The sequence below is a fragment of the Parasteatoda tepidariorum genome, chromosome 8 (genome assembly GCF_982258835.1).
Source record: "Parasteatoda tepidariorum strain Cologne lab strain chromosome 8, Ptep-v5.0, whole genome shotgun sequence".
Lineage (NCBI taxonomy): Eukaryota > Metazoa > Arthropoda > Arachnida > Araneae > Theridiidae > Parasteatoda > Parasteatoda tepidariorum.
In genome coordinates, this window is record NC_141762.1 from 110,327,615 (window position 1) to 110,355,305 (window position 27,691).

The following is a 27,691-nucleotide window of genomic DNA, read 5'->3' on the forward strand; positions in this document are numbered from 1 at the left end:
AAAGGCAAAACAAAAAAGGGAGAAATTACCTGGACGATTGAATGCGAAGAAGCCTTTGAGAAACTAAAAGAAAAATTAACGAGCCAACCTATACTCTTCTCTCCCAACTATGAAAAGGAATTTATCTTGCAAACAGATGCTTCGGAAATTGGTATGGGTGTGGTATTAACACAACTAGTATATCTGAGTAAAAAGTTTAATGAGTCCGAAAAAAAATATTGTACTACGGAAAAAGAATGCGCCAGTATAATTTTTGCCATCAAAAAATTACGACACTATTTAGATGCAGGGCTAAAGAGAATAGAAGGGCTGGTTCAGTCCTTTGAAGTATCTCTCGCCGCGCCGATCCTCCGACGTCACTCTAGTGACGTCACTTTGGCGCAAAGCTCGCACTTTTACTTCAAGAACGGAGCGTTTGGCCTTACTAGCTCTAACTAATATTGGATAATTTCTTTTTGCGAGATATTCTAAGACATTTGTTATTTTCTATAATGACTTTCCTCAGTTTTTGCAGTGAATTTACAAGAATTTAAAACTGTTATCGAAATGCCAGTTTGCGCGATTGCAACTTGCAAAAATTCTGATACAAAAACAAAAGAAAGAAGTATAATTTTTCGCGTGTTCCCTAAAGTAAATGAACAACTATGTAAAGAATGGATTCCGAAATGACACAGTTAATATAAAACAGCAATACGTTTATTCTGTCGTAAAGAACTTTTATAAAAATTCATTATCTAAATAGAAACCGCCTCGTTACTTCATAAAGAAAGGCAGGTGAAAAGAATTAAAAAATGGATAAAGTCAAAGAAAAGTAAAATGTAAATAAAAAGTATAAATAAAATATATAGTATATAGTTGAAATTCTCCTAATTTCATAACATATTTTTTAATGTAGTTCTTCTTAATATTTATGATTTTTTTTAAAAATTATATTCTCTTCAATTTAAACATCTATAAATTATATCATCGTAAATTTAAATGTCTATAAACAATTGCAAAATTTCTAATGTCATTATGAACCTAAATTATTATTTTATTTCAGTAATTAGCGTTTAAGGTTGATGTTTCCTAATGATTAAGTATGAACAAATTGCTATTAACGACATATTTTAAAGTCAGGGATTCTAAATTTAACTTAACTTATCGTTATAAAAGAATATGTAGATAAAAAAAGTGTCGATATATGCCTTCATTTTTTTTAATAGTTAAAGTTAAAACTGAACTTTTTAAAATAAAGTATTTATCGTGTCATTTTCACCAACTAGCAAAACATTTTTATAAGTTTAAAATGGTATTTTTTTTAAATATAATAACCAAGAAAGTTTTTTTTTAACTATGTTTATGAACGGAAATAATGTGTTAATTACGTAAAGTTTGCAGGCTAATAACCAGAAAAAGTTTAACTTATTTTTACAAAGAGAAAGATGCAAAGTTATCATATCTTTGCTTGCGATCTCCGAGATCTGTGGACACAGTGACGTCATGAGGAGGGAAATCGTAGCTTCAGCTCTAAGAGCGGAGTGAACTAGCCCTTCTATTCTCTTTAGCCCTGATTTAGATGGGCAAAAGTTTACTATTCAGTCTGATCATCACCCGCTAACCCGGCTTAAAACAAATGCTACTTCAAATGCCAGACTTATGCGTTGGGCTTTAGCATTACAACCGTTTAATTTTAAAATTGTGCATAGAGCTGGTACTAAGAACAAGAATGCAGATTGTCTCAGTAGAGTATCTTTAAGTTCTTGATTTGAATTAGACAAAAGTTAATTGATGGGGAGGAATATGTAAATAATGTTTGTTTTTATTATTGATATTGATACAGATTAGTCTTATTTCCTTATTCATATGTATGATTTATTTATTTTAAAAAACTAACTCGTAAAGAAAGTAGTTGCTATTAAAGTTTGAATTAAAGCTCTAATTAAAGTGAAAATATAAAATAAAAATGTATTGAAGTTTTTGAAATTGAACCAGTTAAGTTTAATTTAAGAAAGTGTTTAAAAATGATTATATTGAAAATGAAACATAGGTGTTAAGCGAATTTGTTTGTAGAGAAAAGTGCTAGTGTTCTTAAATATGTTATTTTTTTATGCATATAAATATTAACAAGATTGAGTAGAATCTAATTATGTGAAGCTTAAAAATGTTAAGTATATTGTTTGGATTAAAAAAAAAATAGTCATACCAAGATAAAAAAAAATAAGCACTTTGAAAAAAAATCTGCTTAGCTTCAGTTTTTAGATATTGATGATACGTTACAGCAGGTTTAAAGGTTCTCATAGAGAAGCAACTTTCTACGATAAATACTGAGTGTCAAAAAATTGCTTCTGGATCACTGTTAACCATTATCAGCAGCCTAAAATATCTCACAAGACAAGGATTAGCAATCAGAGGACATGCCAATGATGAAGAAAACTACATGGAACTCTTGAGAGTTTGCAGTAAAGATAAGCCAAATCTAAATCAATGTTTAAAAAGATTCTAAGGTGAAATCAATATTTACTTTCATTCAAGAAGACTGGACGCAATGTCCTGTAATCAATGCAGGTAGAATAAAGCCATTGTGTCCGATGTGATGGATTTATTGGCATTAATTAAGCTCTTAAAAATATATAATCCTGAAAACCTTAGAAGAGGTAATGTCGAAAAATTACGACGGGGCAGTTGGCTTACTAGCACTTTCCAAAATGAAACGACCTATTTAGGATTGATCATGGGAGTAGAAATAATCGAAATGCTAGAGACCATCAGCAAATCATTTCAAGGTTTAAAAAAAAACACATTGTCAGGTTTATGTAAACTTATTGAAGCTATGATTAGTGGATTGGTAGATCTGCGAACTGAAGAAAAGTTTTAGAAGAATGTATTGCAACAAGCGAACATAACGAATTGTAAGAATTATCACTTACAAGGCCAAAAACCCCTAAAAGATACAGTGAACCTGCTTTTTCACATGGATATAATTAATGTGAGGAACATTATCGCCGTTAATTTAATCACATGATTGATACAGCAATAAGTGGGTTAAAAATCGAATTTTAGATCAACCAAGTGTTAAAGAACAAATTTTGTTGGAAAATGTTCTGCTAACTGCTAAAGGTAGAAAAATTGGAATGCTTAATTTCTTATCCAAAATTCGACATAAATGCCTTAACAGTTGAGCGCCAACTTTTCTATAAAAACTTTAAAGTCAGTTGCTTAGAGGTCGCAAAAAAGCACTTTCATCAACAATCAAAGAAGTTAGATGCTTTATTAGTATTCCTCGCTGCGTCGTGTGAAGCATCAGTGCTTTAAGAATATTAAAAACGGTTTAATCTATTTTGCGTCATTGTTGATCTTAAATACATGTAGCGTTGTGTTCACACATTTCGTTATTGACAATGAATTGTAAAACATTTTCGCTGCTGACAAAGAGAAAGTTGCACAAATTTTTCTTTTCCTAAGTACAATGTAGGAAAATTGTCCTTGACGTAATTTAAATAAGTTTTTCTTAATGTGCTAACCTAAGGTTTGAATAAGTTTCAATTTTCGAATAATAATAAATTGAATAAAAACTTAAGGGCCAGTGAAAAAAAATTGAGAAATAAGAAATTTAAAATGTTGTTTAATTAGCTTTAAAATTGTTAAAAAATAACGCAACAAACAGAATTTTATAATTATCAGAAATAAAAGTGACGGAATATTTAGAACCCTTCCCCGCTCTTAATTGGTAGTTTGCGGGCTGCTAATTTATATATTTTTTTAAAACTTAAGATGATGATTAAAGATGATTCTAAAATTATATATGAGGATGTAGATTACGGAACATTCTGCATAATAGAATCAAGATGTATAAGTTTTCATAATTATAGATTGAATGCTAATAAAATATATTGATTTGATTGTGAAATTATGAAAAAGTTACTTTTATCAATCTATGTGTACATTTCGGTTTTTGTATATATATCGTAATCTGCATAAGGGATAAAAAAAAACTTTAACCAACCGTTGTCAGGTGCCTGCTGAAGATACTTAATCGCTTCTAGAGTATCGTCAATTAGCAATTCGAGTTAAGGAACTTGAAACTTCTGCCTCAAGGGTTACATACTAGAATTTTTTAGAAATCCAATTTAGTTATCCTTTATTGACTTAAGACTAGATTAATAATTCTATCCAGTTAGTTTAGTTACTACTTAAACCCTTTATCTCTAATTGTACCCACAAACCTGCTGTTTTCAAAAATTAGTCTTATACCGGATACTCGCAATTAGATTAGTTATCAAAACTAGTCTCTTCAATTTAACTGTTGAACCCATTACCACTGTTACTCCAGTATTTACATAAATTTTAAATGGTTGAAGTACCTCTAAAAAGATGGTACGTTAGTGTTAAGTTAATTATGACACAATGGGAGCGAATACCGATTTGATCAAAATATAATGTGTTTGAGTGTTGAATTGATTGAGAGTTTGAATACTGATCAAATGATTGTACAATCGTATGTTCGAGCCAGAGCCGATAAAAAAAATCAGTGTTTAATAACTAATCGATTGATTATGAAAAAAGTGTTGAGCATATCATTATGGGTTCGGTCCGAGTACTGAACAGATGATCACTTTGAATATTGATTAAGAGAGAATAGGTAAAAGAACTGATTGAGAATAATGATAGGTATTAGTAAATGGATAGCTATTGTGAGATCAGATAAAAGAAATTTGTGTATGATTAAAATAGTTTTACTATACTATTTTCTCTGTTCTCAAACGCATTATTCATTCTACCTTTGTATCAGTACTCGGACTCACCCACTTTTTATCGGTGTTAGCACTCGTTATTATTTGATTGTTCATTCTAAATTGAACATTATTTGATCTCATTATTGTTACAATTATAATTGACGATTTATAATAAATTTGAACTGGTCATCCTTTACGTTATATTTAATCAATCGTTTGACCCTGTTCTGTTATCTGATTTGATCAGTTTTCCAACTCAGTCGGTTCAATTCAATCACTAACTGAAACTATCAATTAATCAGTTTTCATATAGTTTGTATGCTTACTCATTTATAGGTAATTGAAATTTCATAATTTTCAGTCAGCTGTGTGAAACTGGAAATTTTTTTCAGTTCCCTACGATCCGATACTTAGAACCGGGTTGCATTCATTTCATCGTTTCCTTGAAAGGGTCATTTCGTTGATAGTGTCATGCGTAATTCTGAAACTGTTTGAGATTTAATCTAAACTAGAGGGCTGCGCCCCCTGCTCGCTAACCCCCGAAAATTGCTACGCAATCTATATGGTTTGCTTCTCAAACCAAGCTCGCTACTAACTTAGGTACATTGGCACAAAATTCTAAGAATTAAAAAAAATCATTCAAATCCATAACAACTTTTTAAAAAAAAATTACATCTTTTTAGTAAATAATGTTATTAAAATAAATTTGAATTTAAATAAATGACATGTAATTCGTTAAACCTATTAGAAATGTGCTATAGTACAAAATCTGAAGATAAAATTTCTAAAACTGATATCTCTTTAAAAAGGTTAAAATTTTGGCTATAGTTTCGTAATATTCGAAAAAAAGCGCTTTCGACAAAATTCTAAAATATAGAGATCTATCGACGAAGACTACTCACTTCTGCTCGCTCTGGTTATTTCAGTTTCCGTTTTTAAAAGCGCTATATGTTGAGCCATCTCAGTTAAATTTGGCATGTGACATTGTTAGCGGCAATCATTGGTCGATTTTCTAGCGTTGCCATTCGGGGAGTTGTAATGAGGCTTTTTTTGTTTCCGTGTAAGAGAAATATATATAGATATTTTTATTATTCATTAGAAAAATGCTATTTAATTTTTATACTAAAGTAAAATTCTTTATTGCTGTGTATTGTTGCAATTGCACTAAAAGAAGTTCGTTTTTTAAATTAATTGATAGGTAGTTGAGAAGCGTTTAATCGTTAACGTTTGATGTATCAAAGTTTACTTTTGATACAAAGTATGAAAAAACTAATTTAAAAAATTTGCGTTCGATGCACTTGCAAAGTAGTTACAATGGAGAAAATCTGTATCAGAAGTATAAAAAAACTAATTAAAAGAATTAGAGTTCGATGCACTTCAAAATTAGTTATAATGGAGACGCTCTGTATTTGATATAGTATGACGTTAGTAATCAAATTATTTAATATCAAATTAATAAAATAAGACATTTTTAGAATTAAAAGTAAAATAAAAATATAACGATGAATATTTAGACACTATTTTAGGGGGGGGGGAAGCTAAATTTATTGCTGTAAAATTTTTTACATAACCTTTTTATCTGACTTTGTCGATGAAATGGCTATGTCTAAGAAATGATACTGTCGATTAGAATGACCCTGTCGACATATTAACTTACTGAATGGTACTGAATTTTATTAGATTAGATCAATAATCTAGCAGCCTATTGCTTTTAAATTTACGAATGAGGGTTATTTAGTGTTAGATGCTTCTATAATATGATAATTACTGTTCATGTCTTTGGCCGTCCGTGAGTTTAACATCGGTAGCGTGACTTGTGCTATGAGATGAGCATATTTAAATGAGATGGTGGTGAAAAGATTTTGTTGTAATTAAATTGACTAAGTTTTTAAGGAATTCAATATAAATTGGAAATAAATTTGTAATAAAAAGTAGATTTAAAATTGTTTTGCACAAAGTAATCTGACTGAATAGGCTCCACAATGCAGGAGCCCCTGTCTCTTAGTCCATTCGTGATGGCAAATATTAAATTCTTTTGCTAAAGAATATTCAGTCAGCGAGTGTCTCCACCAATTATTTCTTCCTCAGCTAAACATTTTTTTTCTTCGGTTGTAAAAATGACACACACGCAAAATAATCTTTTAATTACATGACTGGCTTAGCCCTATTAGCATTAAATATTATATAAATATTAGTTATATCAAATATACTTTAAAACAATTTTAGTAACAATAGGTACGATGGAAATTGTTTCTGCCATTTGATGATCTGCAGAACATACTGCATTAGCTAGGTTACAAAGCGACTACATTAAACGTTTGAAATTTGTCGACAGGGAAAAGACCTGTCCTTCTGCTTATGCTATTAATTGTTGTGAAGGATGGTGGACTAGTGGTGCTCTTAGGGCGATGGACTTGATCTATATATTTCTGGACCAGGGTTGGACAGGAATCAGAGGTTATGTCATTTCCTGATTACATAAGTAAATCTTTAATTTCTCATCACTTCTTATTGAATTCAAATTTTTCCACAGATTTGACTCTTGTTACAGACCCTGTGAGAAAAAGTATATATTTAATATCTTTTCATAACATGTTTTTACAGCTATAAAAACTACTATAATAAATATAACTATTTTTTTTTTTTATCTCTGTTTCCAGTTCAAAAATTACCTGAAAAATTTATTAAATACTTTAGCGGTCGGGAATGAAAACCGAAATATTTTGATGGGTTAATGCAGGGAGGATGCAGGACAATACATGAGACAAATTACATGCTTAGTAATTATGAGTTCTACCCATTGAATTATATTATAACAGATATCACAATGTCTTAAAAAACACGTTCAAATTAAATAATCAAAGTTTTAAATAAATATTAAATGCTTAATAGTCTTAAATTAAGTGTTTTCTATGAAAAGTTATACTTTTTTTCTCGTATAATTTTAGCTTCGTCTGCTGGATTTACAAGCTAATCTACCAGAAAAGAATAATTCAATTTTGAGATGCACTGCCGGACACTGCAAGTCGAAAATAACACACTTTGGTAGAAGACTGGGGGCCGTAAGTATGATCCTGACAAAAAACAAAACAACTGGTGTGCATTTGCAACAAGGTGCACTTTAAGTCTCTCGTAGATTAAAGTAGTCTTATTGGTTGTTGTGTAGAAGTTTGAAGAAAAGCGCATGCCTGTGTGATTCATCCCTATACTTTGCAAAACAACAGTGAATATACACAATATTCACTGTTGCTGATCATTTTATAAAATCCTTCAAAAAAGCATTTCAAGATTCCTTGGTTTATTGCTTGGAAATATAGTTGCAAGTAAACAATAACTTGCATTGATGGAATAAAACTGTACAAATATTCAACAGGGAAAATTTTTTCTCGGAAAATAGGAATATAAAAATGTATCACTTTAGTAAAATAAAAGCACATAGTCCAATTGTTACTTTTTATATTAAAGAATAAAAATTATTTCTTTTAATAACAAGTATGTGTTTTTGACTTGTATTTTAAATATAGCTTATCTATGTCATAATAAACAATGACGGTCAGAACGTATTGCTTTAATAATTGAGTGATGTTTATTTTTATATTAAAGTTTATTTTCATTAAAAAAATTATGTTGTGAAATAATGTTTGCCATAATCTTTTTTTTAATTCTTAACTACTGTAGTGTGTAATTTATTCTGAACTTCGTCATAAATCTTCAGAATTTTATATAATGGTAGTTGACAGATAAGATATGTTCGTTAATAAAACTTAATAAAATACAATGCTTGGAATTTGTTTTAGTGCTGCTGAGGTATTATGAAAACAGATATATTTAAAATTTTATTACTTCTAAATTTTCAACATGTCAAACTCATTTTTATTTTAACATTGTCATTAAACATTAACTCTAGCTAAGGAGTATATTTATACTACTAGCATTGTACTAGCATTTATGTATATAAGGGTGATTCTCACGAAATATGACAATTCACTGTCCCTTGCTCCAAGATCTAATACTATTATACTAAAAGAACTTTTTTTAAAAAAAAAATTAATAAATAGCATCGCTGTTAGCATTTTAAAATTACTCTGCGTTAGCAATGACTGTTTTGTATAATTAAAAAATTTAATTCAACTTCAAAATATCATTTTTCTGGCATGTCACAAACAATGTTTTCAATAATAACTAGCTTCAAAACTTCCCATACATTTTTCAATATATAATTTTTTTTTATCTCAACCGATGTAAACATTTCTAGAATATACTCAGAGGGTACTATTTACAAAAACTTCGTTTAAAATAATTTTTTCTGTCAATAATTTGTTTGTCCCAAGAAAATCTGTCATTTTTCTGGCTACTTTTATTTAGTGGTTTATAACCAAAATAGATAGAGCCAGCAATCAATATTTTATGTTAATAGATTGATTAGATACCTTCCTATACAAACAAGTCTTGTTGCATGAATAAAGAACCAATTTTCTGGTTTAAAATATATTTAAAAGATTTTTCGAGGTGAGTAGGTTTTTGTATTATTTTCCTGTTTTCTTGAAATCATAAATAACAAACTACATAGATTTATCTGAGTTATTTTAAAAAAATCCTGTTGTTTTCTACAGAATATAAATGTCTTAGGCCAAAATATTAAATTAAAGTAAAGTTATATGCTATAAAATGGTGAATTTGTCATTATCCTGGCTTATGAGTGCCAGGACATTGAAGTGTTACCATAAATTTTCTTTAACTGCTAATATTGTAAGGAGGGAAAGCAAATATAAACCTAATACCATGTTTATGTATGATTGTAAAATGCTTGGATGTAATCAAAGTTATTTATTTATTTAATGATTGATTATTATACACAGTTTTATTCTGTACATATCAGCAACAAAATTTTTTTTGATTCTTTCTACAATGGATAAAAATAAATAATTTAAGCAATTTATGGTTCATCTAACATAAGTTGAGTTAAGTTGAGTTACTTACTATTAAGTTAAAATGACAGTTTTTTAAACTTCTAAGCTAATATGTCATTTTCCTGGCATACAAGATTTGGTGAATTTTGATTTTATTTTTTTTCTCGAGCAAATGTCAATGAACTACACTGCTGTCTGTAAGATATTAATAAGTGTAACTAAAGAAATATACAACAAATTTTAGATTATTTTGAAGATTTTTTGGTCCGAATTGTCATGTTCAAAAAGAATCACCCATATATATTTTTTTATCATGTTTAAAAAAAGTGATAGTAAAATAATGATAATAGTAAAAATTTCTTTGGCTTAATATTTAAAATTTAACTGAAGAGCATTAATGTGTAAATACAAAAAATTTAAACGAATGTAGAAAAGAAGCTTGTTTAAATTTTAATCTGTAAGGTCCTTAATATTCTTTGCGAAAACAAAGTTTTTATGTGGCTAATTTTTTCTATGGCTAATTCATCAATATCAGAGACTTGAATCCAGCCTCTGATTATTACTTTTTTTAACTTTATTTTTATAAAAAGCTCTGTTTTAAAATGCTTACACGTTACACCAACTTTTTCTTAAATCTATTTATGTTCTTAATGTATTATCTATAAATAGCGAAACACGGGAAATGGAATTGTTTTAAACAAAAATCTGTTTTATTATAGAAATGTTCTCAAAAGATTAATTGACTGTAGATAAATTTTGATAATTCATACTAATGGTAGCTTTTAAAAGATGATGTATGAAATTAAATATTTTTCCGTCTATTCTCCTATGCAATTATATGTTTGTGCAAATTTACATTTGATAAAACATAATAACTACTCCTATTTTTCGGTTTTAAAATTAAAACGTTATGTAATTTATTTGGCTAAGATTGTTGGTTCAGTATGTAGCACCTCTAAATAATTATGGAATTGTAGAAAATGTCTGATGTGCCCATGTAAAGTTATTTTTGCATTTAAATTACTGGCTATTTTTCAGGACTCGAAAAACAGCCCGTCCGCCCGTCCTCGACGGTCAAAAATTCTCCGCGGACAACGAATTTCTCGTATCCGACGTCCGCGCGGACGGCCATATTCCCGTTAATGTTCGTGATACATTTTCAATTTTTATTATCTTACAAGAGTCTTGTAAGTTACAAGGCAGCAAAATGACCCACAATACAGCAACATACTGCGCATATATTGATGTTTTCTCTGTCTGGGAGTACTGCAGCGGTTGAAAGGGGCTTTGCAGCAATAAACTTACAAAAAAAAAAACACAATACGTACTGGTCTTAAACAAGAAGCTTTAAAAGCAATTATGAACATCTATAAATGGAAAACCCCTTTCAGATTTCTGTTCAGAAACCTCTGTAAATCATTGGCTTGATTGTGGAACTGGCAAACGTCATATTTGATTCATTTAAAAAACGCAGTACCCTCGGATAACTTGACCCTTGTCATTTAAATTATTTTATAAAAGAAATACTAGGTTACTATTAGTAACCTAGTATTTCTTTTATTACTGTATAATGTAATCCTAGTAACGACTAATTCATTGTGCAATTTATATAAATGTTTGTAATAAATAGGAGAAAATTATATTTTTATTTATTTAAAAGCGACGGGTTAGTTTCAACGGAGGACGGGTGCATTAATGGACAAGCCGTCCTCGGGGACGGGTAAAATTTCTGAGTTTTTTCGAGTCCTGCTATTTTTATAATATTAGATACTTTCCTGGTTTCACACCCTAGAAAAATTTTACGTTTCATTTGGGATTCAGGTATTTTGTTAAGTAAAATTTCAGATATTGAAAGAATAAAGTTACTTAAGTATTTCTCCATTTAATTTCAGTGAAAAAAGAAGTGGAAGAAATATTTGTTGAAGTGAGTAATCTGAATATTTTTAAAGTATGTTCTTTTTTGTGTCAATTATTACAAAAAATGGGAATTTAAAAATTAAAAAAATTTGCTTTAGGACTCTTAGGATTTTAGGAAAAAAAACTTTTTTTGGTGGTTAAAATTTTCCCTCAATTCAAATGTAAATTTAATTTTAATAATATAGTTTGGTTTTTATCATATAATTTCAAAATTTGAACAATGCATGATAATTGTGAAATTACAAATGGCTAGAGCAAAATGAGAGGTGACAAGAGTTAGTAAAACTGCCAAGATGGATTAAGTTAATTCATTTGAAAAAAATAGGAATTCATTTAAAATTAAAAATAAACACTTGAAAATTATTAATGATATAAAATTAATCAAACACTACACTGCATAAAAGATAGAAAAAATACCAACAAAAATTTAGCAGCTCAAGTATTATTTCTTTATTAAATCTGAAATATTTATTCCAAAAAACCAACTGGTCACAAAGTATACTTTGGAATAAGAGGGAGAAAAATTGATGGCAGCAGAATTTGGTAAAATAATTTTATATAGTGTTTCTGTACTGTTATGTGAATAATACGTGGAATGACATTATAAAATTATTGTTCCATGTTTTTCTCTTTCTTAAGAATACAAGCAATCATGTAAAATTATATGGCCGAATTATTCTACTACCGTCTAAATCTTCCCCTTGCTTACTCCAAAAATGAAATGCGACGCAAAATAATATCAGAAAATACGAAATCTAATATTATTGATCATAGATAATATCAGTTTATATAGAATCGAAACAAAAAGTTTTGTTAGTTAACCAACTGTAAAAAAGAGTAACAGTCAAAATAATTTTTGGCTTACTTTTTTCCAAAAACGTTTACATTTTACTTCCAATGACAGTGTTAGAAAAGGCATGGTCCAATTAAGTTTTTCTTAAACCTTAAATAAAAAAACTACAAGCTTTAAATTTAATTCATGTTTATTTTATTTGAAGCTGTGATTTTAAAACTTGAATCTATGAACCTAAATAATTTAAAATAAGGAGTAATAGAAATAAAAATATTAAGTTATGTAATGAAAAGAACAATTAATGGAGATATAGTACTAATTTATATAAGACAAGCATAACAAATTGCCACTGTATTACTGACACTAATGATGCACTTTGTAGTAGGTTTTTATTGAAACAAAAATTATGTCCTTAGAAACAAAATGAAGAGGTTCTTTTAAGGGAACGGTGAAAAATAGTCATTTTATTATCGAATCCAATTATGCTTAATTTTGGTAATCTGTAAAAATTTAAATAAAAAAAATAAGTGTAGTACTAAAACGAAAAATTAATGGAAAAATTGAACTAACTCGTTTGAGAGAAGCGTAAAGAAATATAATTGGAGCCAATGCAACTTAATTTTGGTAATAAGAACTAATTAAAAATTTAAAACAATAAGGTATATATTTAAGAACTATTAAGCAAAATAGAGAAATGCCACTAATTAGTTTAGGAGAAATGTAAAAAACTGCCATATTATTATTGACACCAATGATGTTGTGTATTTAATTATAGACACTCTTGGGAATTGAAGCAATTTTAATAGGTATTAAATGTACGAATATATAGGGCATCTATACTGGGAAGTTTTAATATAGGTACTGCGAAAAAGAAAGTTTTCTCGCTTTCTTTAAAGGGATAAGTATCTGAGAAACGCGATCTTATTTTGGAAGATTTATGTATATTAATTTAGCCTACCTTTGCGTTTTGTGAGCGAGGGAAAAGACAACATAAACATAAAATCGAGCGTTACAATTGATCATGAAAAAGGTCATATGTATTCGTTATAATATTTAAAGTTGTTTTTTTTAAATAATTTTTTTAAAAAAAGTTTTATTTTAATTATAATAGCATTTTTTTTAATTCTGAACTATATTTGCTTCTATAAAACAAAAGAACTTTAGTTAATAAGACAATCTTCAGAAACATGTGCAGTTTTAATCCCATCCACATGAATACTGCTTGTGTGTTTATCAGCAACCATATCCCGCAATCTTAGACTCAACTCGAACTCTTTGATCTATGGAAGTGATGATCATATTGTTCATTTAATGTTTTAACAGTTGACAGTACCTTCTACAAATATTTTGAGGGGTCACTCTGCATGAAATTCAATTCAAAATTTCTCTTGAGGTGAAATTCTACTTGGATGCCTTGACTCATTTTAACAACAACAAAAAAAATAATATTTTAAATTCAATAATATTAATCATAAAATAATAATAATTACATTAATATCAAAACTTTCCTTTTCAGGATCTTTGTTGGTGAAATGAGCCTTAATATGCAATAGTTGTAAATAGTTGGTCTCGAAAAAATGCTTCAGATTGTGAAATGTTTAAAATCTTTTCTGCATAAGAACGACAATTTCTCAATTTTTTTAAATATTGTGGTTTAAGAAAAGTAATTAAAATATGGCTTGATTTGATTGATCTTTCCCTGTTTTAAAAATACAAGGGTTGAAATTTTGCTTCTTCTGTGAAATTACTTCAATTCCTATACATTTTATTGCCATAAATTACATTATTTTTAATCTTCTTTCATTAGCACAAAGGCGCCAACAACTTGAATGCTTTTAATGAAGAAAGAAGCTTAGGAAAAAATATTATCATAACCAGTACAAAGCCAATAAAACTATTAAACTATTAAACAATAAAACTATTTACTCTTCCAAAATTACCAGAATTCTAGAAGGTTATAAACAGTTTTTTCAAACTTCTAAGGTACTAGTTTCAAGAACAACTTACAAACAAAGAATGTATATAGTTTCAAGTTCTGAGAATGAAGAACCTGTGTTTAGAAAAACATTATTTTGTGAAAAGGCTCCAAAGTTTAATTTGTTTGTAATCTTTTTAAATCTTGTTGTTTTTCTTACAATCGACTGAAAAATGTGATGTAGTACAAGTAATAGCGCCAGAAAAATTTATAATAATGAATATGTTATAAAAATATTGCTTTTTATCAAATACTCACCATCACTTACTAATATGTAAGAAAATGACAGTAATTTTTTTCCAAACTGAGTGAAATTTTAATCTTTTTATCAAGTAGTAAATTATGTTTGTAAAAAAGTGATTTAGTTACATTGTAAACTTTAATTCATATGAGGCAGAGTATATCAAGAAATTTAATATCTTGTTAAAATATTGAAAACTATTTTTTGATGATCCCAAATTTTAAAACTGTAAACATTGAGGTATCATAATTATTTTTTAAAATTACTGTAAATTAAAAATAAGTTTGAATTGAATGCACTCTCTTAGTATCAAAAACATACAATCTATCATATTTTTGAGTGAATATTATGTATTTTTTTGATGAATGCTGTGATTTGTATAAAAATTATAATACAGTCGACTCGTGTTATAACGACCCTGTGATAGAACGACCAACATGATATAACGACCCTGTGAAGGAGTTCCAATTCACATCCATAAAAGATAACGTTATTTTTCTCTTGCTATAACGACCGTAAAAAGGTCAACTCCTAATATAACGACCCTCTCTGAATTTGAACACCGCTCTTTTCTAACTTCCTATTGGAAAGTGGAGTTGAATGGTTGACCTTGAACAAGCACACATATGTTAAGTCTTCTTAATATGTAACTTCAACAAATTAATGCACATCAAAAAATTAATATCTTCGTCTAATGAAGTCTCGTTTATGTTCCTCGGTCTACTCTTCTTTATAACACTGCAGATTATGTACATAAAAAAAAATTCGTTATATATACCGCAAATTATGTACATCAAAAAATTAATTCATTAGAAACTAGATTTTTTTTTGTCATACTATGTTTTTTAAACTGTACTTTAAAATAAAATTCTTAATTGTTAACAGTTGTAATTTAATTGTTAAAATGTCATTATGTTTTATTAATGTATGCATCCTATCCTTTTTTGGTTTATAACATGTATACCACAAATAGTATATGCATGCATTATGACGTTTAAAACCATTATGTGACCGATTTTCAAAGGAAATTTGCTCATTTTGATATAGCGACCATTTGATATAACGACCAGATTGGGGCAGTCTCGATGGGGTCGTTATAACGCGAGTCAACTGTATATTTAAATTTCAAGATTTTGCATCAAAATTATTACATTCTGTGTATGTATACAAACATCAAAGTGATTGTAAATGAATAAATTATGTTTGAATATCGATCTAGATCTGTATATTTTTTGTTAATATTTCCATGTCATTATTTTTAAAATTTCTTAATTTACTTCAAATTTATTATTTCCATACGCCAATATATTTAATATTGAAATGCTTCCTTAGAGATTAGAGAATGACCTATCCAATATCTGTCTACTTTTTTATATAAATCTTTACATGTGAAAGTAATATTTTCATTTTTAAATAATTTCTAAATACATTAATAAGAATTTGAATGAGCCTAAAATTAAAATTCTCTTTAAGACATTAGTGGTACTAACTCTATGGCATCTTTTGGTTCTTTGACGAATGAATTGAAAAAAATGATTTTAATTTTAAATAAATTATTTTGAAGAAAGAAAAAATTTTTTATATGAAAGACAATATTTTGAAAGCGCTAAAAAAGCAGAAAAGGTTAGCATCATTATTAAATTATTATAAAAAAAGAGGCGATAATTTAAGTCAAATTCACATAAATCAAATTATAATTTAATTACTTAAATCCATAAAAATTTAAAAAAAACTTTTAATTTTAGATGTGTTTATTTATATATATGTATATTAAATGACACATTTAAAATAAAAATAGTGTTTTGAAATTTTCATAAATTTAAATAATTAAATTATAATTTGATTTATATAAAATTTATTTATATTATCGTCTCTTTATTTTATAATAGATTCTTTCAAAATACCCATGTTTGGTGCAACCTTCTCTCGTTGTCTGGAGCTAGTAAGAGCACTAATATATAGTAAAACTGAACACGAATTTATGTAGCCAGCAAATGAATACCAATGTTAGGCGCAACATAGCTCGAAAATTTTTACAGCGCAGCTAGGTATGATTGCTTTAGGATATTAATTTTCGATTAATAATACATGAATGAAGAAAAAGAAGACAGTACTTGAAATATTAAGTTTCTTTCATTTTTTTTTCATCTTTGATATATGAATAAAATAATTATACACGTATTTTTAAAATTAGGCTGTATATACTCCTTTTTCTACAATATTTACTTAAATTCTTTTATGTTGTTTTACTTGTCAATTGTAATAGCTTGTAACATCAATGTTAACAGTTATTTTACGGTATAAAAACACTAAAATGCTTATACCGTTCTGAATATTTTTTTAACATTATAGGAGGATATATTGAATATTTTTGAAGAATAAAAAAGTTGCGAGCTTAGAATTGGGGTCATTAGTAAGATATGCATATACTAGTGCCAATATACCATAAATCATAATCCTAAATTTATCCTAATGCATAAATAATCATATGTGAACCATCTAAGAGCAAATAACATTATTTGTTTTAAATTGTTTTGCAAATTTTTTATTTTTGTTACAACGAAATGAATATTCTATTATTGTTTTTTGTTAATAATCTGAAAATTTTTTTCGAATCACACAAATGCTCTGAATCTTTATTACATTTTTTAATATTAGTTAAAACGTAAGGCATTAATTTTTATATTTTATTTGATGCAATCTAGCATATGGAAGGCTACTGCAAAAATTCACCAATTTTCTACAAATATTAAAAAGAACAAATTTTATGTTTTATGTAGAAAGTAAATTGTTACTCGGAAGGACAAAATATTCTTTAAAAAATTATTCTACCTGTTTTTCAAAATTTATTTATTATCTTTAGATTTTTGAGCTGAAGTTATTGGAATAAAATTATATATATATATATATATAATAAAAAATAAATAAATAAATAAACTGCAAAACTAATTAAATACATTAGTTAATTATTCTTTCTTTTAAATACTAAAGCAGCAAAGCATTTTTTATAAAAGAGTTGTAAATCTTAGAAGATTGTTGCACTGTAGTTTTTCATAGTCACCACCCATAATATTGATTAAGTAAATATGTATGCATATTAGTGGAGTCACATTATTTATGAGAGGAAGAAAGAAAACATGCGATAAAAACTGTCGAATCAAAAGTAAGATGAAAAATATCAAAACCAGTACCTGATTGAACTAGGAGGAGTTTCCAAATCACACTCAAACTACTCATTCTTTCCGACGGCATTCAAACATGTTTTGATTTTTCAGTAAGTACCATCTTCAATTTTGATAGATTTCTTCTCTTATCTGAAATAATAGTTATGTTAATGCTATATACTATTTTGTTTAAAATTTAGGAAGAATTATAGGAAACCATATATATCAAGGGTAATGGTTATAGAATTATCTGTATGCGTAATTGTTTGTTAAGCAATTTTGAAAGGTGTTCTGTAATAACCACTCTTAATATATATTTGAAACCTTTGTCAACATTGAAGTAAAAAAAAATAACGAATTAGTGCTCGTCAATAAATAGTTTAGTGAAGAAAGAATTTAAATGCATTATTCAAGTTCAGCGAATCACTTTCAAAAGGAAAGCGAGGTTAAAAGCATCTAAACCAGTTTGATTGCCAGACAATCAGACTGGTTTTGTTGTTTTTATTTTTCTGTCTTCGCAAGAAATTCGAAGAAGTTTGATGATGCATTTCTTTATTCACCAAAAACTAAATTATCTCCCAATTAAGCATAATTTGCATCTCCCAATTCATTAAGTTATTTTATTTTTACTTTTGACAAGGCTACTATAAAGCCCTATACTAAAGGTGGTTAGTACAAGCTACCCAGTATATAATTTTTTTAACAATTTAGTTTTAGATTTCAGACTTTTTAAGTTCATATTCAGTCTCTGTCGTAATCGGAAATTCTGTCAAAGGACAGAAAAGCGTCATCTATGATTTTGAACAGACTTGTCAAATACATAGTGTTACGTGATTTCAAGACTTTTATAATATTTCCAGAGTTTAATTGTTGTATACTGAAACTGTTAATTAATTTCACTTTATTGCTTAATATCTATTTATACAGTTACAAGGTCTCCTAAAATTTTTATAATAAAAGACACTGAAAAGCTAAGACATTTAATTATATAAGCAAAAATATCACTTTTTTACACTAATAGAGAGGTTATGGAATAATTTATTTTGTTGAACTTATTTTAAATTAGTTTTGAGTGAAGTTAACCAGCAAATAGGCAAATGAAATTTATTTCGTTATAGTTTCTTATAAGCTGCCAATCTAGTTTGATTAAATAATAAATTCATTGTAGGAAATCATTATACTAACAAAAAGTTTTGTTCACCCACTCATAAATAAAAGTATGGCCAAAACAAGTTTTACCTAATTTAGTACAAGAAAACTGTAAAATTTTGCTAAAAGTCGCAGGAAACTGTTGGCACTACAAAAATTTTCATTATCCTACCTAGTCTATAAAAGTGAGGGGAAATTTAGTATGTTTCATAAGCATTGCTAATTACCATCTTCAAAATCTGTCAGAAAAAATAAGCTTAGAAGCTTTGGTTATATATTCTAAAAACCAGAAAATTGACGCAGCATTAAGTTGAAATTTTTTCTATAACTATGAGGTATTCTATTACAAAATACCGATTAATTCTATGACGTAACTTCAGCTCCCCATAAAAACAATCAATTTTGTAAAACGCACGGAAAACAATTAGATTTCATATGAAATTATTATTACTTCAAAAGATTTCTTTTTGTAAAAAAATTATTAATAAATTTAGTACCGTTGATTTACATAATTAATATTCACCGCATAATTAATATTCACCATCATAATGCCTGTATAATTCATACGTTTTGAAACAAATACTCTAAGAATTAGATTACATGATCACCATGACAATTCTACTACAACCGAAGTTTGCCAGCTATGCAAACCAAGTTATTGCTAACTTATGTTCTGAAAATCACAAACTAGAATTTAGCCTCCAAATGTCAGTATATTGTACAAATTTGTTAACACAGTTTTGTATGTCTATCACTACAAAATTCCAATGAATATTCACTAGTATATAAGACATATTAACTCGATTCTATGATGGGGTACCTTTTCATAGATGACCGTTGACATATTCGATAGCTACCATTCCCATGTTAGAAATTTATTTTGTTATAGTTTATAATAAGCTGCCAACCTTGTTGGATTAAATAATAAATTCATTGTAGGAAATCGTTATATTAACAGAAAGTTTTGTTCTCCCACCCATCAATAAAAGTATGGCCAAAACAAGTTTTAGCTAATTTAGTACAAGAAAACTGTAAATGTTTGCCAAAAGTTCTAAGAAACTGTTGGCACCACAAAATTTTTCGTTATACCACCTAGAAAAAAATATAGCCAAAACAAGTTTATGCAAACTTTTAATCTAGAAAGAATCTCAAAACATAGGCTGACTTCACAAAATTATTCGAGCATATGGTGCTTTAACAAAACGTATCGTTAGCTGTCCCACCAGGAAAAGTTATGGCCAATGCAAGTTTCTCAAAATGTACGACTTAATATTTATAACCATCGTTGAACAGCCGGCCCAATTTTTCGGGTTTATGACTACAAATGTTAAACTCCATAGCCTTGTAATTTGGAATCCAGTCCAGAAGAAGGGGGAACTCCTGGATCAAGTATTGGGAGAAATTTGCCTTTGTGGAAGACTTTTTGATGGAACTCACCAGCATTTGTGTTACGTGGAAAGGAAAACCATGACAATCTACCACGGTCAGCCTGGCGGCAAGGGGACCCATGATCCGTCAACCTCTCAGGGTGTGTTTTACGTCAGCACTGTGTTCAGCGGAATTCGTTTCGACCAGATATAGCTGGGATTCGAAACCTCGTTGGAAGACGAACGCTCTATCCACCGTGGTTCTACGACTTAATATGTACGAAACCACAAGTTTGAATTTCGCGATTAAACGCTTAACTAAATACTCTTAATTTTTCTTCTTCTCAAGAACTTAAAATAATATTAGTAGATTCATACAAAAAGCAAAAGTATTGTGTGCAAAATAAAAAAAATGGCCACTTCTATATCTTTTGGCCTAATGATTTTATCTCCATGTGCTAAGATGCTAAATTAATAGAATTATTAAGATAACATCTTAGTGCATGAAAAATTATAAAGGTGCTCGCTTCTTTATTTTGCACATTGTATATAACACACTATTAACAATCACATTTAATCTATAAATTTATGAAGGATCCACAATAGGAACTCACTTGTAATTTTTACTTTCCTTTTAAAGAACTTAGACCAATATTTGCAGCATTCCTAAAGTAACAATATAAAGAAAGCAAACACTTCAATATTTTTTTACTTAATAATTGAATCTTCATTTACTCAGATGCTATCTTAATTAGATAGCCTCATTGAGATTATCTTAATGGTTTGATTAAGATAGCTCCTTAGAGTATGAAAATCCAACGGTTAGATCAAATGTTATTAAGGTACTTGCTTCTTTATATTGCACACCGTACATAGCACACTGCATTAACAAACATTTAATCTATAAATTTATGAGGCATTCACAATGGGAACTTACTTGTAAAGAGGTAACAGAGACTGGTAATCGGAAGGTGAAGTGGTCTCAAGAAAATAACTGAGTATTCCCAGGCGGTGGGGGCAATGTTTCTGCTCCCATATAAGTGAAAAACGTTGCTACAGTTTCCCAATTAGAGTGAAAAGCAAACTGAATGGTCGCTTCCAGGCCACACTGAGATCGGGATCGTTTGAAAAATTTGGGATCAAAATGCTGTTGTGCTGCAACAGCACCACCTAGAATTATCCAGAGAACATAAAATTAGAATAACTTAAACAAAGTTAAAAGCTTGACGATGTTCACATTCATTAATTAAAATAATAAACCGCAGCAGTATCTTGCAAATTTTAGCTAACAATTTGAAGCACCCTTAATTGATATTTTATTGTATCCTGATTGAATCCTAGGTGGTATTCCTCACTCAGATAAATCCTAGGTTTATGGTATTCTTATTGAACTATCTAGTCTAATATATTTACATACCTAGACATATATTTTCTAACTGAATGAAAAAAAATATCAAAATAAAAATTTTATTAAAAATTTTTTTTTTCAAATATGGGATATGCAGGGCAATTTAATTTTTAATTCTTGAAGCCCATGCGCATAAAATAGTCAGGAGTTCTTAGATGGTATAGGGCAAAATTAGGAAACTTTGGCAACAGTCAGTTGTAACATTTTCAACAGTATAAACTTTTTCAAAAATAGAAAATTTTAAATGGTTAAAAATTGTCAATAAATAATAATATCAGGCATTTCTTTTAAAGCATCTCTCAAAATATGGTAAATATTACAATTGAAAAATGCAGAAAAATTTAAAAAAACAAGTGTGAAATAAAATAATTTCCTAAGTGTTATGAAATATTCATATTAATTCCATATTTATTTAACAAAAAAACCAATAATAAAGTGCACATGTTTCACATTTTTAATAAAAGGTGGCAACTGGCAATTAACGTTTTAATCACTATTTGTAGTAGTTAGCCATCCTGTGGCGATCGTTAATTTTGACGTAAGCCCTAATTCATAATCAAAGATAAAATATTATTGGCTTAATAGTTGTTAAATTTTGATGAATGAAAGAATTTGAATGAGAGATGACATCGATTGAGAACATAGTGAATCTTGCATTATAACCGCGTTGAACCGTGGACCAAATTTTAGGTTTACAATTACCAATGTCCAATTCCGTAGCCTTGTAATTTTGATCCCAATCCAGAAGACAAGGGAACTCCTGGATCAAGTATTGGGAGAAATTTGCCTGCAGAACTTTTTTTGATGGAATTAACCTGAATTTGCATTACATGAGGGAAAAAATCACAAAATCTCCCACGATTAGCCTGACAGCAAAGGGACTTTAACCCATGATCCATCTGTCACTAAGGATATTTTACATCAGCACTGTGGTCGGTGTGAGTCGGGTGCAGAATTTGCATTGACCAGTTATTACTGGGATTCAAACCCGGTTCATCTCATCGGGAGGTGAGAGCTCTATCCCCTGAGCCACTGTGACTATCTTGAGGGGCACACTTTAGATATTCTAAACAATAAGTGCTGAAAATATTTTAAATTACAATATCAAACACCAAAAGGTTACAAACCAAGATTAAGTATTTCTCTATGAAATACAATGGTGACATCTTTGTATCATCATTATATCATAAGATATTCAAGGTGAGTAGTTTTTGTGCTTCGTACTTGAGCTTTACTTTATTTCAGAGAGCTAATTTTGCCTTTTCTTAAACTTTAAGTTGCCTACATTCTTTTAAGAAATAAATTGTTTGCACATTATTTATCAAAGTAAAGCAGGAAAAAATATGTATGGCCTTGATTGGAATATTGATGCTTAGAGGCTCAAAATGAAAGTGACCAGTAAAACAAAAGATAATAGAGGAATATTAAATGCAAAATTTGGTTAAACATTTTTAGTCATTTGCATTTTTGCAGTAAATAATTTTTTTTTTACTTTATTCCTCTATTCTCGAAAGGAATAAATATACATAACTCAGCTACTGTAAATACAGCTAAATCTTACAAGCAAATGCAAGTGAAGAGTACAAATTCTTCTTAATTACTTCTTACGCTATTTTCATAGCAGTCGTATAACTAACAATAACACTGAATTAACAATTACGTTCAAAAGTATATATCAATATTAAATTTTGACAAAATGTAATGTCTTTCAGTAGAAAATGGCTATATTTTATTGATAAGAACAATCAAGCAATTCAAATTTAAAAGTCAGACTAGAAAAGTTATATCATTCAACTTTGTAGTGCAAATTAAAAAATTTCTTTAAGAATTTTAAATCCTTAGTTTGTTTAATTTTAAATTATTGACATTGATTATTCTTGCATTAGGGTCTAGACATGCTAACATATATCAGTTTAAATATTAGTATAAAAAAGCAGAAATAATTTGTTGAGTAATGTAAACATGTGTTTAATTGCCTTTAAACTACAGAGAGAAAGAACGCTAAATGAAAACAAAATTTTATTTTAATCAAACATTAAATGGCACTTTAAAATCTATGAAACTCATTACTTCTTTAGAAATACATAAATTTAAGAGACAAAACATCGTGAGAAAAAATTTAAGAATAAGTGTAGAAATAAAAGAAAACTAATGCTACTTCATAAGTAGTTAGCCTCTCAACATAATTTAGAAGCTTCTGCTCCAGATTAAGTCCGAAAATTAATAACAGATATTTTGCTACTAACTGATTATGTGTGGACCCTGTTGTAAAAAGTCATAATAGTTTTCAGAGATATAGCAGATTTTCCTAAAATAAATATTTATTATAATATATTTCTGCAAGGAAAACTTAATTGTTCAGAAATTGCTGAACATTACTTGAGCAAAATGGATTAATCACTTTTTAACCTATGAGGTCTTCATCCAATCAATTTATGTTATTTTATAGTAATTTTAAAAAATGTGCTCAAACAATGTTTCACTACGATTACTTCTACACCTTCGGAATAATATAGCTTAAATAATTTTTTATAGTGTTTTCGTTAAAATGGCTACAAAATTGTATGGATTTTTAAAAAAATTTGTTTATTCATCTAAAATTGGGCATAATTAAATTTTAAGGTTTGCATTTAAGTAAAGCATCATATTATAAAACTTTAATCACAATATAATTGTTTAAAATTTAAATGAATAATATTTTTAACTAAGACATGCAAATTTCTTTATAATGAAAATTTTAGTAGATATTAACTAATGTTACACAAAAAGGAAAACTTCAACAATCTTGTGAATTAAAAACAAGTTCATTGACTATGCCGATACAATGATATATTTGTACAACCCTTTTTTCCCATTAATTTTACCATAAGCAACATAATTTGAAATAAGCTATAATCTAAATATCAATCTTACTATCAATTCTAGCTTACATAATTTTAATCCATCCAAATATCAATATCATATATCAATTACTATAAGAACAGTATGAGGAGTTAAAAGCTATAATTACTTTGTAAAAGTAACCTCTTTCAATAACTCAGCTCTCTTTTTCTGCTGTTTTATTATTCTCGTCTCATATATCTCACCAGCATCATAATTGATGTCATAAGCAAAATGCTCCATGTATCAAAGTAATCATAAAATGATGAGATAAACCTAGAAATATTTAAATGTACTTAATATATTCAACAAAATAAACTAATGTGATATGTGTCGTTCTCAATAAGTGATTTATGAGGGGGAGTTTGCCTAACTACTTGAATCAAGTGTTGTTCTCCTGTCTTCTGAGTTTGCTTCAAAATTAATAGTCTATTAGATCCGCTGTAGATTTGTTATTTAATGTCAATTATAAAATATAAAATAAATCCCTTTCTTAAAAGCATCAACCAAACAAAAGAGCGGTCAAAGAAATTTTAATGCTTGACTTGCCAAAGTTATATAAAATTTCTGAACATGCCTATATTTTTTTATACTTATATGCCTACCAGGAATGAAAACATTTACTCAGGAATTGTGCAAACTGTAATACCGAATTAGTACCCCTTCCAACTTGATAAAAAATTGCAAAGATGCTGGATAAACTGTACCAAAGAGAAGGAGAGAAATCTATTGCAGATAATAAAACCTAAATGTTAACTTAACAAATTAATTATATAAATGAGAAATTATAAAGTTTATCTTTTTATTCTGTTAGTCGTGCTTATTTTTATTACAACAGTCAATCACTGTGCATAAAGAAATAATAAATATACAAGTTAAAATTGAAATGTGAAAGGAAACACAAAAGCAGTTCTATTTGAACTTTGGTTATTTTGCATGCAAGGAAAAACACACACTTGACACAGACACACACACACACATATATATATATATATATATATATATATATATATATATATATATATAAACTGCTGTTTGTAGAAAATGCAACACCATGAAAGAATCATCAGAATCAAATGAAATTTAATGCAAAAACGATTTGTACTGATACAAATAAATGATGAAATTTTCAAAACAAAAGAAACAAATTAAGCGTCCGAAATCAGTATTTGGTGCAGCCACCACGCGCTGCAATAAGTGCTGCTATACGACGTGGCATGGAGTCAAACAGATGTTGAATATCTGCTTGAGGAAGAGAATTCCATATCGCTTGTATGCGCAACCAAAGTTCGTCTTTGGAAACTGCAGGACGCGGATCACGAGTGAGACGCCGACCAACCATATCCCACACGTGCTCAATAGGCGACATATCCGGCGAATAAGCAGGCCAAGGAAGAAGTTGCATGCGTTGTGCTGAACAGAAGTCTCTAACAGTCCGCGCAACATGTGGGCGTGCATTATCCTGCTGAAAGATAGCTCCAGGGATGCCTTGAAGGAAAGGAACGACTTCGGGCTGTAGCACTTCACGGACGTATCTGTTGCTATTGAGATTACCCTCAATTCGTATCAAATTGGATCGTCCATGTTACGAAATCGCACCCCAGACCATAACTCCGGGTGTTCGACCACTATGTCGTTCAATAATACACTCAGGAAGGCAGCGTTGACCGGCATAACGTCTAACACGAACACGGCCATCATGGGTCCACAAATTGAAGCGTGATTCATCTGAAAAGACAACTTGGTGCCAATCAGCTCGCCAGTCTCTGTGCTCAAGAGCCCACTGCCGACGCAGCCGTCGATGATCCGCCGTGAGGGGAATCCTGTATAATGGCACCCTTGCACGCAATCCACGGCGCAGCAGACGACGACGAATTGACGAAGCCGACAATTGTACACCTGTAGCAGTAGACCAATGTGCTGCCAGCTGCCTGGAGGAAGCTGTGCGATCATTCACCGCCATGCGGAGCAGGTGTCGATCATCGCGCTCTGACGTCACCTTCTGTCGTCCAGTGCCTGTTTTTCGAGTTGTTCGGTGCTCGTCGGTCCACTGCTTCCAAACTCGCATCACTGTGGAATTGTTCCGCTGCATACGAGCTGCTATTGCGCGATAGGAAAATCCTCCTTCTCGAAGGCCGATTATCCTCCCTCGTTCAAACTCCGTAAGTTGCTTGAATTTCTTATTCTTCCGTCGTGGAGGCATACTCAGGTCACACTAAACGTTTGCCACTAACAAATAATCATAGACTATTTTCAACGTCCCGCTACAGCACTTTATTTATACGCTTTCAGCATCAATTCAGAGGGCGCTGCGCGCGCCACGCACGCGCGATGGCTCTGAAACTTTATTAATTTGCATAATATCCTATAATTGACATTTGCTGCGAATTTCATTTGATTCTGATGATTCCTTCATGGTGTTGCATTTTCTACAAACAGCAGTTTATATATATATATATATATATATATATATATATATATATATATATATATATATATATATATATATATATATATATATATATATATATATATATATATATATATATATATATATATAAAATTAACTTTTTCTTTTTTTGAAAAATTTATAAAAGTAACGTTTTTAGTTTTTATTAGCAAGCATTCAAGAAAATATGCATCTTAAGACAAGTAAAAATTTCTTTTGGGGTACGCATTTTGTACACTAACAAACTATAAGAAAGGTAAGTAAATATTTTGAGATTTTACAAACCCCAGAGAAAATTGATATACTCTGTGATTTATCGAAGGGTAAGTAAATATTTTGAGGTTTTACAAGCCCCAAAGAAAAGTGACATACTACAGTAATTTATGGGAAGGTAAGTAAATATTTTGAGATTTTACAAATCCCAGATAAAAGTAACATACTATGCCATTCATAGAAAGGTAATTAATATTTTGAGATTTTGCAATCCCTAAAGAAAAGTCACATACTATGTGATTTAAAGTACAATCAATACCTTCCTTGATCCTTGCCTTTCAATGGCAACGAGTGCTTTTACATCTGTGCCTCCTCAATAAGTCCTTTGGCAGCTTCAAAATTCTCCGACACTCTTTCTAGGCATCCATCGAGAACCCAGGATCGCTTTTTGATTTTACTCTACAAATGCAATTATTGAAACTGTTATTTTGAAAACATTAATAAAACAAT

General features: G+C 29.3%; 1 long non-coding RNA gene across 1 annotated transcript; it reads right to left on the reverse strand.

Annotated features, from left to right (window-relative positions):
- Window positions 1–5,388: 5,388 nt before the first annotated feature.
- On the reverse strand, window positions 5,389–27,556 carry LOC147806680 (uncharacterized). The gene is made up of 5 exons (XR_015428572.1): window positions 27,501–27,556; window positions 24,650–24,795; window positions 21,169–21,401; window positions 17,743–17,865; window positions 5,389–7,269 (listed from the first exon to the last, which is right to left on the reverse strand). It is a non-coding gene; the product is annotated as an uncharacterized LOC147806680 (long non-coding RNA).
- Between the last annotated feature and the right edge of the window lie 135 nt (window positions 27,557–27,691).